Consider the following 15,121-nt stretch of genomic DNA (forward strand, 5'->3'; position numbering starts at 1 on the left):
AGTAGTATTTTGCTCTATTTGCTTTGTCAGGTATCAAGCCATCTGTCCATCCCGTAGTCCATCATGTTTTAGTCAGTGCCCTTCAAGGCTAGTTAATGTGTATCATTACTCAATCAAAATAAAATATTGGCTTTAGTTCTTGCTTTTAGGTAAATTTTATTTTATTTATAAAATAATAATAAATAATAAATAATTTTATATATAAAATATATAAATATTATTTATATAAAATCTATTATTTATATAAAAATATATTTATATATAAAATATATTTATTTATATATAAATGAATAAATAATATAAATAAATAATAAATAATAAAATAAACTATTATTATTATTATTATTGAGACAGGGTCTCACTCTGTTGCCCAGGTTGGAGTGCAGTGGTACGATCTCAGCTCACCGCAACCTTGACCTTCAGGGCTTAAGCAATCCTCCCATCTTAGCCCTCTGAGTAGCTGGGACTACAGGCATGGGCTACCACATCTAGCTAATTTTGTTTTTGTTTCTGTTTTGTTGGTTTGTTTGTTTGTTTTTTGGTAGAGGCAGGGTTTTGCCAGGCTGGTGTCAGACTCCTGGGCTCAAGTGATCCACCCTCTTTGGCCCCACAAAGTGCCCCACGCCTGGCCAGAAAAACCCAAATTGAGGGGACAGTCCACAAAATCATTAGTCTGTACTCCTTAAAATTAGCAGATTGCTACTTTCATCACATCATATATGACCTATCACGGGCTGTTGATCTTGATCACCTGAGCTGAGGTTGTGTATGTCAGGGTTTGTCAGCTTTAAAGTTACTCTTTGTACACAGACACTCACACACACCGTTTTTCATACTGTGCTACTCATTGGAAGGAAGTCACTGTGCGCAGCCCACACTTAAGGAGTGGGCATTTACACTCTACCTCTACAAGGGCAGAACATCTGCATGAATTATTTAGAATTCCTCTGCGCAGGAGATGTGTGTTTTCTTCCCCTTTTAAAATTTATTTATATCAGTATGAACTCATGGGTGTTTATTTTATACTTTAGGTTCTAATCCAGTACCATGTTGTTTATTTTGTTGCTCTGGTTGTTTTAGTTCTGGCGATTGGCAGCCTTTTGAGAAATATTAGGAATATTGTCCCCTTTGATGTGCCCCCATCACTGAGGGGTATTGATTTATCTATTTAGCATTTTCCCACTTTCTGACACTACAAGACACTCCATGCTCATCTTGGATATTTCCTGTCGCAGTACTAGAATCAGCCATTTCTCCAAAGAGCACTGGTTCGTTTTATTGGAGAACGGTGTTAAGAACTAAGTTCTGGGTACTGGGGCTTGCAGAAATTTTGTCCAACACATATTAGCTCTCCCACTTCCTTTTGTGGAAGTTTGGTGTGTGCAGTAGTGAGTGCCCTGTGAAATCTTCACGCTACAGATTCACTTTAGTCCCTCACCAATCCTAGTTCACTACAGGAGGAGCCTAGCTCACTGTGGCAGACTGGACAGAAATCAGCCCGGTCAGTCAACTCAACAGATTTCATTTATTCAGCTCATTCCAGGTCAGACTTGGTGCTGTGCTTATTCCTGTGGGCAGATGCCCTGCCCTCACAGAACCCTACCCTCTAGAATCAAATGACAGGACAGTAACAGAGAAGTGCTGTGGAAAATCTGAATACAGAAGGGCTGGTGGGACCTAGCCTAAGAGCATTCAAAGAAAGCTGTTTATACAAGAGCAGACTTAGCAAGGTTTATTCCAGATGAGGCGGCTGGAAGCAAAGACATGGAAGTGGGAACAGATAGTCTCTTAAATATCTATGGATAAGAAGGATGCTAAAAATAATGAAGGACTTTGCTTCTTGGATTTGTTTTAGGTAGGAAGTAGGGTTGACTGCTCTTGGTGGGATGAGGAAATGGACCAGTGGTGTGGTGGAGCCAGCTTGCACGCACTTTTATGAGCCAAGTATTAAATGTTCGGGAATTTGGGGAGCAGGTTGACATCATGTTACTACCTTGAAATTGGCCATGGTGGGAGTGTTTACACTACAGAAGTCTGCAAATGCTACAAATCAGGGGTCCTCTCTCCCCTCCCACTTTTATTAAACATTTCTCCACACATCACTGGCTTCAGCTATCTAAATATCTAGTATATACTCTTACCCTGAATTTATTTATTTTTTTCTTCTAGCAGTCTTTTGTATGTCCACATTTTTATTCGGTGCTTTCAATTCTCTAAAAAAACTGTCAAAAAATGGTTGCAGTAGAGATGTGTGCCCCTGATTGAAAACTGCATTTTACTGCATATTGGTTAAAACTCTTTAACAGTCAGAAAATATTTTGCTTAACCAGGTTATTTCGGACCCTCTAATGGCCATTCTCAATAACTGAGTTGGAAGTGCATGATTCAAATGTACTAGACCATTACACAGCCTTCTACTTTATTTTGGCAGCATGGGAAAACCTGTTGTCACCTGAAGGTCGTCGTCAGTGTCATATATATGTGGTCGTAGGATTTATGGTTGGGCTGGCTTGGAGGTATCTTCTGATTCTTACCAAGAATATAGGAAGAAATGATATCATTTTCCTTCAGCTGAGAAACCATGACTCAACATTATTCTGCTTGTAGTAGGTAATGCAACCCTGTATCACTTTGACTTTTGCAAGGATGATACCTGAGTAATCCAGGGAAGAGTGCTATGCAAATAGGGACAGTTTCCATGAGTTCATCTCTTGTGCATGGTATATGGTGTTAAGTGTTATGCCGAATTAGACTCAAAGGAGCTTACTTTTCAAACAAGTCACCTAAAAGCAGTCATGTGCGTGATGAAGGAGAATAGGGTTAGGGAAAGAAGAAGACTCCTCTTGCTCATAACTGGAGATTGTGAGTTTTCACTGTGATCCTGAAAGATAGGTTGGCTTTGCCTTAATTATGGGGATTTCTTTTACCTCTTTGCCCTTTCTTATGCCCCTCCATCAGTTATGGTAAATTTTCGTAGCTTTTGTTCCTATCAGTGACTTTACTCCTGGTCCACTGTCAAATGGAATCTCTGAGGTTGTAAAACTCAGAAAAGGATATTGCAAGCATTCTGGCCGTATTACAAATCTCATGTGAGAGCTCACTCTGAATCAAAGGAACTCTCATATTTTTTTTCAGTCCAATGATTGCCAGATGTGGAAGCTGATTTCCTGGAACACTCAAAGGAGGCCACAGTTCATCAGCTGCCTCCCATAAACCAACACTCTCAAGCTTCAACTCTCATTTGAAATGTCTTCGGGTATCTTGATCCAAAAAGATCACCTGAAAAGCTCCCTTATAAGGTCAAGTGATCACAGGGGTCTTCTTCCTCTTCTTTGTATTGTGATAAAAGTCATCATTTTCCCCATTTTTAAGTGTACAGTTCAGTGGCATTAAGTCCATTCACATTATATTGCAGTCATCACCACCATCCATCTTCAGAACTTTTCATATTCCCAAAGCAAAACTGCATATCCATGTTGCAGCATGTGTCAGAATCTCCTTCCCTTTTAGGGCTGAATAATATTCCATTGCACATATATGTCACATTTTTTAATCTATTCATCCATTGATGGACACTTAGGTTGCTTCCACTTTAGGTTATTGTGAATTACGCTGCCATAAACACTGGAATACAATTATCTGTTCCAGTGCCTGCTTTCAGTTTTTTGGGGTATATACCTAGAAGTGGAATTGATGAATCATGTAGTAATTTTTTAATTTTTTGAGGAAGCATCATGGTATTTTTCACAGCAGCTGCACCATTTTGCATTTCTATCAGCAATGTACACAGAGTTCCAGTTTGTCCACATCCTTGCCAACATTTGTTATTTTCTTGTTTTGGGGGTTGTTTTTTGTTGTTGTTAATCAAAGCCATCTTAATGTGCGCGAAATGGTATGTCATTGTGGTTTTGATTTGCATTTTCCTAATGATTAGTGATGTTGAGTGTCTTTTCATGTGCTTAATGGTCATTTGCATATTTTCTTTGAAGAAATTTCAATTTAAGTCCTTTGCCCATTTTTTAATCAAGGTGTTTGTTTTTTATTGTTGCTCAAGAGTCTTCTTGCATTCCTAGATAGTACACTGCTTCAAGAGGCTATTTAGCATTTATCTGGGGTTCCATGGCGCAGCCTGTTCCCTTTGCACATATGTAATGCAGAGATGAATATGTAGAGACTTACCACTCTGGAAAACTCCACCTGGCATTCTAAGATTTGCCCATATCTGCTTATTGTGGATGAGGTTCAGTGGTGGATGCTGCAGAATACACCACTGACTGCTTTTGGATACTGTATGATATTGTCATCTAACTTTTCACTAAGAAAAATAATCTCTTTAGAGGAAAGGAAGGAAGTTGAGAGTCCATCTTATAATTGTTCAGTGTGATAATATTCTGGACCAGGTATTGACAAACTATGGACCGTGGGCCAAATATCACCCCAGCCTGTTTCTGTAAATTAAGTTTTATTGGAACACTGACATGCCCATTTGTATGAGTATCTTCTATTGCTGCTTTTGCACTACAATGACAGATTGAGTAGTTGCAGCAGAGCTGTCTGGCCCACACAGCCTAAAACATTTGCTCTCTGGTCTTTTGTAGAAAAAGTTTGCTGCCCTTTGGCTGTTCTAGGTGTTTAAGAAATACTATTTTACAAACCATATATATAATGTAGTGATGTTGACTGCAAGCTATTCACTTTGAAAACAATAAAGCTTATGTAGTAGATATTACTGTTTTAAGTATTAATTGAATAAGATAGACCCTGATTGGGGCAATGGCTTTCATGTTCTTAGCATCACTGGGGCTGTTACCAGATGTAACCAAAAGGTTTCTAACATGGGTAGCGCTGTTTTTTGTTTTGTTTTGTTTTTTTTTTTTTTTTTTTTGAGACGGAGTTTCACTCTTGTTTCCCAGGCTAGAGTGCAATGGCATGATCTCGGCTCACTGAAATCTCCCATCTCTCAGGTTCAAGCGATTCTTCCGCCTCAGCCTCCCGCATGGCTGAGATTACAGGCTCCTGCCACCACACCTGGCTAATTTTTGTATTTTTAGTAGAGATAGGGTTTTGCCATGTTGGTCAGGCTGGTCTCGAACTTCTGACCTCAGGTGATCCACCGGCCTCAGCCTCCCAAAGTGTTAGGATTACAGGTGTGAGCCACCACGCCTGGCCTGGGTTGAACTTTTTAAAGTCACAGAATCTGACTCCTGCCTTTCCCCTGTGATATTTCCTATTTGTACTAACCTTTGGTGAAGTAGCTCTGAATTTTAGCTGTGGTGAGAGGAGTTATGGAAGAGGACCTGCCCCGAAACGTAGACCGCAGGCAACTTGCTGCCTGGCACCCTAAAGGTAGTTTCCTGCTTCTCTTCCCCTCTGTCTCCAGGTCAGAGGTGCAGCTTTGCTGAGGCAGTGATTGCCAATTTTGGAATTTTGAGATACTGTTGATGTGCTGATTTTTTTTTTTTTTTTTACAAATTCTGTTCAATGCCTTGACCATGTATACAGTAAACTTATGCTAGCTGTTAGAGGACTTGTTAAGGTGTATGGACACTGTCTTTGAAGAGTTTATATGGTATGTTTTGGCAGTTGAAGAGTATTAAGCATTGACTTAAAAAATTATGTATAATACCCATTGAGATAATGGGAAAGAAATCCTGCACATACACACACACTCATACCCACCCATGAACACAGACACCCAGGAAATCATAAAACCTGATTGACATCTACATGTAGGTGGTGTTTTTTTTTTTTAACTTATATTTTAAGTTCAGATGTACGTGTGCAGGTTTGTTATATAGGTAAACTTGTGTCATGGGGCTTTGTCGTACAGATTATTTTGTCACCAGGTACTAAGCCTAGTAACCATTAGTTATTTTTCCCGATCTTCTTTGTCCTCCCACCTCCACCCTCTCATAGGTCCCAGTGTAGATGTTTTCTTAAGTAAAACGGTGGAGTAGTCATTTTGTACAGTGCAAATAAGATTCTGACAATGGATGAATCTGACAAGAGGTTACCTTTTGCTCCACATACAATGTTTATCTAAAAGCAAAATGAGCCCTTAACCCTTTCATGGAATCTTACTGCTTCACTTTGTGAGTGAAGTGATGGGCATTGAGACAGTATTGAAAACTTTCATGCCCTTTTCTTTACTTTTTGACAATTTGACCTTTTTTCCCCCCTGAAATATAGCAATCAGTATTTCTCTTCTGGATCTGGTTCTACAACCTATGTTGATTTTAATTACATTCCTTGAAAACCATTCTCAAAATACTGTCTGCCCCTTACATTTTAAGCTTGAATGTTGAAAATAGAGCTTTGATAAGAGTCCCTTTGAAAATGATTTTCTTCAGTCAATATCAGAGGAGTAGTTCCTTATTTTTATATTTATATGTTTTAATTCCTTAAGAACAGATATGTACCAAATTTCATGGTATATATTTATAATCGTCTTTTCAATTTTAGACAAATTTTGGAATTCAGATGTTGCTCTTTGAAATGCTAGTGACTTCTCCAACTTGGGGACATTCACGGACTCAATAAGCATGCCTTTTATTTATGATTCTCTGAGGATTCATTCATTTCTGCGTATTTTGAATGTCTGCTACACAGAGATAAATGATGTAAAATCCAGGCTATCAGAGCTGGGTCACAATTTAGTGGAGAAGATGAGTACGACAAAAATTTACCGTGGAGTGTGAAAAGTGCTCCTCGTGGAGACATGCACATCATGCCATAGTAAGTTTAGGGAATTTGTAAACTCACTGAAGTCCTAACTCAATTTAAATTGAGTTAGACTGTGGATAAATTTATCCGACGAGAAACACGTAATAATATGTATCTATTCTGAGGTAATAAATGAAAAAAGTTGGATAAAATAAAATACGTCTGTTATAACCAATGGCCCCCAGCAAGGCCGGTGCTCTTGAGCCATTATTATTCCTGCACATTCTTTGTGTTTGGGTTATTAACATTGCGCTTAGGTCAGATGAGCGTGTGTTCAATCTGCCACGCTTTGATAACTAAAGTAAAATGCTGATGGAGATCATTTAAGACTGTCTCTATGCTGTTGATTGCATGCTTGTGGCTCATAATCAGAATGATGCAAAGTAATTGTTAGACTGACTTGCCAAGGCTACATTTTGTGCCGTTGCCACTGTCAGCACTTTGGTCCTGCTGTGCTGCCTGAAGAACGCTTGCCTGGCACCTGTTGGGCACTAATACACAACTCTCCACTGAATGTCATGGGTAACTTTTGTTCTCACATCCTCGCTTGCTACCCTCAAAAAAAAAAAAAAAAAAAGTCTTGCTCTGTTGTCCAGGCTGGAGTTCAATGGCACAGTCTCAGCTTCCTGCAACCTCCACCTCCCAGGTTTAAGCAATTCTTCTGCCTCAGCCTCCCAAGTAGCTGGGATTACAGGCACACACCACCATGCCCAGCTAATTTTTCTATTTTCAGTAAAGATGGGGTTTCATCATATTGCCCAGGCTGGTCTCGAACTCCTGACCTCAGGTGATCCACCCGCCTCAGCTTCCCAAAGTGCTGAGATTACAGGCATGAGCCACCGTGCCCGGACGCAAGTGCTTATCTTTTGTTTGTCAGAATGCTTACGTATCGAGACTTTAATCTCTCGTGCATGTTGCCAGGGAGCTCATCTTTTCTCTTTGGCCGTGAAACCCAGACAAACCTAGCTTTGTCACTTACTGGTGACCTTGGTTAGGTTGCTTTTCTTGAGCCTTATTTTCCTCATCTGTACAATGAGGCTAATAAAACCTATTTTACAGAGATTTTTTGTCAGGATTAGAGATAATAGATAAAAATGTGTTCATACAAATTAGCCACTTAGCAAATGGTTGTTGCAAATATTAAGGAATTTAATGCTTACTCAGGATGATACAATACAATGACAAGACAACATTTCCAAAAGTCAGTTAGTCTGAAAATATGATGATAACGTAACTGTGGAACATATAGTATCAGCACAGCTTTACTGGACAAGTCATTTTTACCAGAGACACACAATTAGATTTGGATGTTAGAATCTAAACCACATGGTTTTATGGCTAGATCTGGAATACAGGATATGTTATGGACTCTCCCATGTATACCTTCAAAGGATATGGAGCTACCTTTGGAAGCAATGTATGATTTAGTCTTTTTTTTTTTTTTTGAGATGGAGTCTCACTCTGTTACCCAGGTTGTAGTGCAGTAGTGCGATCTCAGCTCACTGCAACCTCCACCTCCCGGGTTCAAGAGATTCTCCTGCCTCAGCCTCCTGAGTAGCTGGGATTACAGGCATGCACCAGGACACCTGGCTAATTTTTGTATTTTTAGTAGAGACGGGGTTTTGCCATGTTGCCCAGGTTTGTCTTGAACTCCTGACATCAAGTGATCTTCCCGCCTCGGCCACTGAAAGTGCTGGGATTACAGGCATGAGCCACCACACCCATCAAGATTTAGTCTTGATGGTGTAAAAAAGCCATTATATAGCATACAACACAGCCTGACCATCTACTGCTCACTCATGGAAAAGCGGTGACTACAAGAGAGTTGGGCAAAGCAAAAACTCTGTCCCTATAAGAAGTTCATTGTTAGATCTAGAAACATCTCACCAGCTTCTGAATTGTACCAGGAAAAGAGATTTGTTAAAAGTAGCTCAGTTCATATTCCATGATCTTGTAAGTGCCTAGAGTGAATTGTCTAAGAAATGCTCTCTCTGACTCCATCCAGTGCTGACATTTAAGGTCTGTGTTCTTTTTTCCTGACATTGATTCTATTTCACATGGTCAAAATGTAATAGACATGTTTTTTCTAAGAACATGACCCCCACCACAAATTACCACTCCCCTTAAAAATTGCGTCAGCTGGACCAGGGTTGAAGCATTTAGGGAGCATTTGTTGTAAGGGACTGTCACCTACCATTGGTTATGCACCCTGGTTTCACAGATCAGACTCTGTGTTGCTCTACTTTGCATCTCCACCTTTGATCTCGCCAGGATTTTGCAGCCAGTATCTGTCTCCTGTGGCATTTCTTTGCTGCTGCTGTGTGTTCTTTCTCCCTCTGCTGCTCTCTGCCAGCCCTATCTGCTGCCTGATTCATGGAGCAGTGTTGGATACTCAGAAAAGGTTAACTGCATTCGTGTCTTCATGACTGGAGACATGATTTCCACACACTCTGCCCATTGCAGGGATACACTCACTTCCGCAGGCTCCCCTAAAGAGTGGGATTTTCCTGGAGTGTCACTAGTCGCTGGGGAGGTATGGCACCCTTAATTGAGGGCAAGGGTGTGTCATGTGACTTCAGCAAATCCTATCACATATATTTTTAGCAAACCAACCATTCTCTTTGAGAAGGAACTTGGGTTAGAAATATTAACACCAAATGAACATTTTAATTTTTGATACCTTCTAAATAAATATGGTAAGTCCTGATTTTTTTTTTTTTTACGTTTTCACCTTCAAATAGTGATTTAATTTCTAGGATCCCTCAAGATCATACAGTTTTCAGTTAACTTTTTCTCTGTATCATTAAGTAACTCTACCATAATTGGGCCGAAAACAAGGACATTTGCTTGACTTCAGACTTAATGATTTAATACTTGATCTAGCCATCCCTATTCACCCTTTATCCCGAGTCTTTAAGGTTGAGTCCTTTTTCAATATGTTGGACACCCACTGAATATTCTTTTTTTTTTTTTTTTTTTTTGAGACGAAGTTTCACTCTTGTTGCCCAGGCTGGAGTGCAGTGGTGCACTCTCGACTCACTGCAGCTTCCACCTCCCGGGTTCAAGCGATTCTCCTGCCTCAGCCTCCCGAGTAGCTGGGATTACAGGCATCTGCCACCATGCCCAGCTAATTTTTGTATTTTTGGTAGGGACGGAGTTTCACCACGTTGGCCAGGATGGTCTTGAACTCCTGACCTCAGGTGATCCACCTGCCTTGACCTCCCAAAGTGTTGGGATTACAGGCGTGAGCCACCGCACCCGGCCACCTACTGAATATTCTAATGTGTGATTCTATTCCCTGTGGTATATGTGTTAGTTTGTGTTCTTCTACGCTACACCCACTCAAACCAAAACACTTTTTTGCTGTTAAGGCTTTTTATATTTATTCAGCCTGCCTTTCTCAATCTTGAAAAATGTAGAAGAAAAAAAACCACATGCTACCACAATATGTAGTCATTTCTTATAAACTTGGGACACTTTGGTAGACTCTGTAAATTCAACAAATAAATGTTTATTGGTTCAGTCCTTCAATGCAATACTCTTGCAGTCCTTAAAAATTATGATGCTGATGCATCTATTGATGTTAAAAGAGATTTTCAATATAATTAATAAGTAAAAAAAATCAGACAGCAAAGTACTATGAATACTATCATAGTATGTTATAAATAGATTGTATGTTTATATGTAGATTTATTTCTAGATGTATATGTACAATATACTCTGTATACTTGGGCATAGGAAAGAGTCTGGGGTCATATAACGAGAATGTTAATAGCGATTATTGGTGGGACTTCTGTGGATTTGTATTACTTGAGTTTTTCTGTTTATCTAATTATTATACAGTAAATAGTTTTATTTTGTTCTCATTTGTCTCATCCACTTTTTTTGACTGCATAGTCCTGTAATTTTTTTTTAATTTAAAAAATTTTTGCGAGTACATAGTAGGTGTGTATATGTATGGGGTACATGAGGTGTTTTGATACAGACATGTAAAATAAACACATCATGAAGAATAGAGTATCTGTCCCCCCAAGCATCTATCCATTACATTGCAAACATTCCAGTTATACTCTTTATTTTAAAATGTACAGTTATTATTGACTACAGTCACCCTGTTGTGTTATCAAATAGTAGATCTTATTTATTCTAACTACTGTTTTTGTACCCATTAACCATCCCTACCTCCCCTCCAACACCCTGCTACCCTTCCCAGCCTTTGGTAGCCGTCCTTCTACTCTCTGTGTCCATGAGTTCAGTAGGTTTGATTTTTAGATCCCACAAATAAGTGAGAACATGCTAAGTTTGTCTTTCTGTACCTGGCTTTTTTCACTTCACATAATGATCTCGTTCCATCCATGTAGTTGCAAATGACTAGATCTCATTCTTTTTATGGCTGACTAATACTCCATTGTGTGTATATACCACACTTTCTTTATCCATTCATCTGTTGGTAGACACTTATATTGCTTCCACATCTAAGATGCTGTAAACAGTGCTGCAACAAACAGAGGAAGTGCAGACTTGTCCTCAGTATACTGATTTCCTTTCTTTTGAGTATATACCCAGCAGTAGGATTTCTGGATCATATGGCTACTTGTCTCATCTACTTGTGAAGGGTGAGGAAAAGGGGAATACGGTGCAGGTACTCACATTCTGGTAATTCTTTTGTTGTTTTTTGTTTGTTTGTTTGTTTGTTTGTTTTGCTCTTGTTGCCCAGGCTGGAGTGCAATGGCATGATCTTGGCTCACTGCAACTTCCACCTCCCGAGTTCAAGCAATTTTCCTGCCTCAGCCTCCCAAGTAGCTGGGATTACAGGTGCGTGCCACCATGCCCAGCTAATTTTGTATTTTTAGTAGAGACAGAGTTTTACCATAGTGGCCAGGTTGGTCTCAAACTTCTGACCTCAGGTAACCCACCCTACTCAGCCTCCCAAAGTGCTGGGATTACAGGAGTGAGCCACCGCGCCCAGTCACATTCTGGCGAATTATTAAGTCACCAAAGCGTCTCCTGTGTCTTTCCTCCATTGTTACAGATATATGAACGTGTTGTGCCAAATGGTGATAATGCCTTTTGGTTTTATTCAGTCTCTTCTGCGTACCAAATGCCACACTAAAAACTAGAAACATTCTATGAAGTCGGTATCGTTATTGCCATTATACAAATGAGGAAAGGGTTCAGAGAGTTTAAGTGACTGGAACCACACAGCTCCTCTGTGACTGAGCTGAGGCTCAGACTGAGGTCTGACTTTGAAATCTATCTTTGTGGTCTCAAGAATTCGTACTGTAGACATCTCGTCTGTTGTTAGGATGAAAAGGTCAATGCGTGTGAGTGGATCGTAAAGTGTTGCTTTAAAACAAAGAAGAGACTCAGAGATTTTGTCAGTATCTACCGTTTTTCAATGTTTGCATGGTTTTCTGGCAGTTTTTTCAATTGGAGCATAACCTTTGTCTTTGCAGCCCCACCTAGCCTAGGATAGTCCGACTGCATAGTCAGTGTCACGTTAAATACTTGTGGACTGCTCTGTGGGACTTGGAGGAGTGCCCTTTAGATTCTGAGAAACTGAGTCTGGGAATCTTCCTACAGGCTGGTGGGCCATCCTGAAGAAGCTCTATCCTGCCTTGGTGGCCACATGCAGTCCACGTCCTCTGAGGAAAAGGGCGGGAAGGCTGTGGCCTTCCACAGCTCGTAGAATGAATCCCAAAGATTCTGGAATCCTGTTCAACTTGCCCACAGAACGTCAGGAGCTGGAATAGCTTTGCCTCACAGCCTCTCTTAAGCCTGCAAAGGCGTCTTTAAAATAGTCTCTGGAAATTATTGTTGAGTTGGATCTTGAACTTAGTTCCTTGTGTGGTGTAGATTAAACAGTCTGTTGCCGTCGCTCCCTTATCTCCCTTTGTCTTTCAGGCTTCCTCTGTCCAACATTCACATCATCTCTGTTCTTTCCCACACTTTGTTTGACCCGTCAGTATCTCAGACACCGTGGCTTCCTCACGGGATTACTTAGTCAGCCTGATATGTGGCCTCCAGCGCCCCTCTGCCAAGTCCACATTCCCATATGAGCCTAATTACATACAAATCACTGCGGGGAGTGAAGCTGTGGGTATACCATTTTGGGAAAGAGCAAAGTGCAGGAATGGGGTACTTTGGTTATTTACTAAGACTTCTTCACAGCCTGAGCAATGTAGCAAGACTCTATCTCTGCAAATAAAGAAAAAACACAACATTTTAATCCAGGTGTGGTGGCACATGCCTGTAGTCCCAGCTACTTGGGGGCTAAGGCAGGATTTTGAGTCTAGGAGTTTGAGGCTGCAGTGAGCTATGATGGCACCCCCATCCACGGTCACTGAATTCCCCCATGAGAGGCACTTTGGAGGGAGGATCCCAGGGTCTGAGCTCAACTCTGCCACTCACAACCGTATGCACGTGGGCAAGTGGCTCAGTCCCCTGGGCCTCAGGGTTTCCAACTATAAAATGGGCATGGATCTATGACAAACCTGGGTGACAAAGCAAGACCCTATCCCAGAAAACGAAACAAGGCTGGGTACAGTGGCTCAAACCTGTAATCCCAACACTTTGGGAGGCCGAGGTGGAAGGAGCGCTTGAGGCCAGGAGATCAAGACCAGCCTGGGCAACATCTCTACAGAAACATTACTTTAAAAAAATACAAAAAAGGCTTCTTCCATAAGCATCATGGTGGGCATGGAGGACATGACATTTTAAAAAAACGCACCTAAAAAATTGATTTCTTGGGCACCACAATATGGACTCTTTGTCACAAGGACCATACATCTCATGATAAATGAATCATGCCTGTGATTGTTTTCTACGTATTGATTGTTCAAAGCTCTGCTTTTAAACTTCATATAGTCAGCCAAATAATCATGCATCTATTGTTCTTCAGACATTTATTGTGCACCTAATAAAGGCCAAAGTGCTAGGGGCTGAAATTTCTTATCACCTCTAGGCCTGCTCATTTGGACTGATTTAGAAAATGGAGTTATTAATTTTTTAAAAAATCTCTTTTTCTCTTCCAGTTTTCCAAAGAAATTAGACCATTTTCTTCGTGAAAAGAAATCGACCTGCTGTTTTCATAGGGTGAGTGATCCTTTGAATCTTTCCTGTATTTTTACCCACATCAAAATGTTATCCAATTACTATGATGTGCCAAGAAAAAGTGTGTGACAGCATGCATTCTCTAGTTTTCTCATGCTTGGAACCAAGGTATTTTTCCTGGTCATCGACTCTCCTCATCACTGGGTGCTTTGGAGAGGATGGTTTCCCTTGTAGATTTTTTCTGCCATTTCTTTTTGGTGTTCACATGCTTTGCCTCTTGTGAGGTCATCTTCATTGCTATTGCCTTGTCCAGCTCGCAGAGAGGAAGTTTCTTTCCCTCAGCAACTGGTGCACAGAAGTACAGCTGTGGGCAAGGGGGAACCATCCAATTTCTTCAGGTGACTGTGATGTCTCTTGAATTCCATGACCAAGAATAATAGGATGTGAGCCCCAGATGAGACCTGAGAGCTTGTCTGGCAAAGGCCCTATGTACAGATGAGGCAGCTGAGGCCCAAAGGCTTCACATCACCTTTGTGGGGCTTCATGGAGTGTAGCAGAGCTGGGATTATGACACAGGTGTGTTTGGCTCCTAGCTGCGTGATGTTTGCCCTGCACAAGACTGGTTTTGGAATCTGCAGATTCTTTTTGAGGCTGTAGAATTATAGGTAGTTCAACTTAAAGTGGTCTTGGTCATCTAACAATGATCACCCCTAAGGCAAGGGTCAAGACTGATGCTGATAGACTATTTGACTTTCTCATAATCATAGTTGGCTACTAAGTAAAGGGGTTGGCAGAGCGAGTGTACCCAGAACACTTCTGTTACGGACGTCATCTGAGAAAGCTTATTTTCCTTTGCGCCCTTTCCAAACCACTGCATCTGCAGTGCCACGTTGTCACATGCTGAGACTTGGTGGTACATCTGCTTTGCAGCTAGAAGTCACGGTACACCTGCAGGTGTGTGCAGTACAGCTGCCGACCCACACACTCGACTCGCGGTTGTCTGCACCTGCAGAAGAATGCCTATCAGGGTTCCTATATTGAAGTACAAATTTGACCTACAGTCATAGAGACTTTTGAGAAACATTTATTATTTTATTTTATTTTATTTGTTTATTTATTTGAGACGGAGTCTCTCTCTGTCGCCCAGGCTGGAGTGCAGTGGTGTGATCTTGGTTTACTGCAAGCTCTGCCTCCTGGGTTCATGCCATTCTCCTGCCTCAGCCTCCTGAGTAGCTGGGACTACAGGCACCCGCCACCATGCCCGGCTAATTTTTTGTATTTTTAGTAGAGATGGGGTTTCACAGTGTTACCTAGGATGGTCTCAATCTCCTGACTTCGTGATCTG

General features: G+C 40.9%; 1 protein-coding gene across 1 annotated transcript in view; it reads left to right on the top strand.

Annotated features, from left to right (window-relative positions):
- ATXN1 (ataxin 1) overlaps nt 1–15,121 on the top strand; it is a 280,578-nt gene that overhangs the window by 49,295 nt on the left and 216,162 nt on the right. The window contains exon 2 of the mRNA XM_028847819.2: nt 13,758–13,818. The gene's annotated coding sequence lies outside the window, so the exon portion shown is untranslated. The remainder of the gene's footprint in view (nt 1–13,757; nt 13,819–15,121) is intronic.

The sequence above is a fragment of the Macaca mulatta genome, chromosome 4 (genome assembly GCF_049350105.2).
Source record: "Macaca mulatta isolate MMU2019108-1 chromosome 4, T2T-MMU8v2.0, whole genome shotgun sequence".
In the NCBI taxonomy this organism is placed as follows: domain Eukaryota; kingdom Metazoa; phylum Chordata; class Mammalia; order Primates; family Cercopithecidae; genus Macaca; species Macaca mulatta.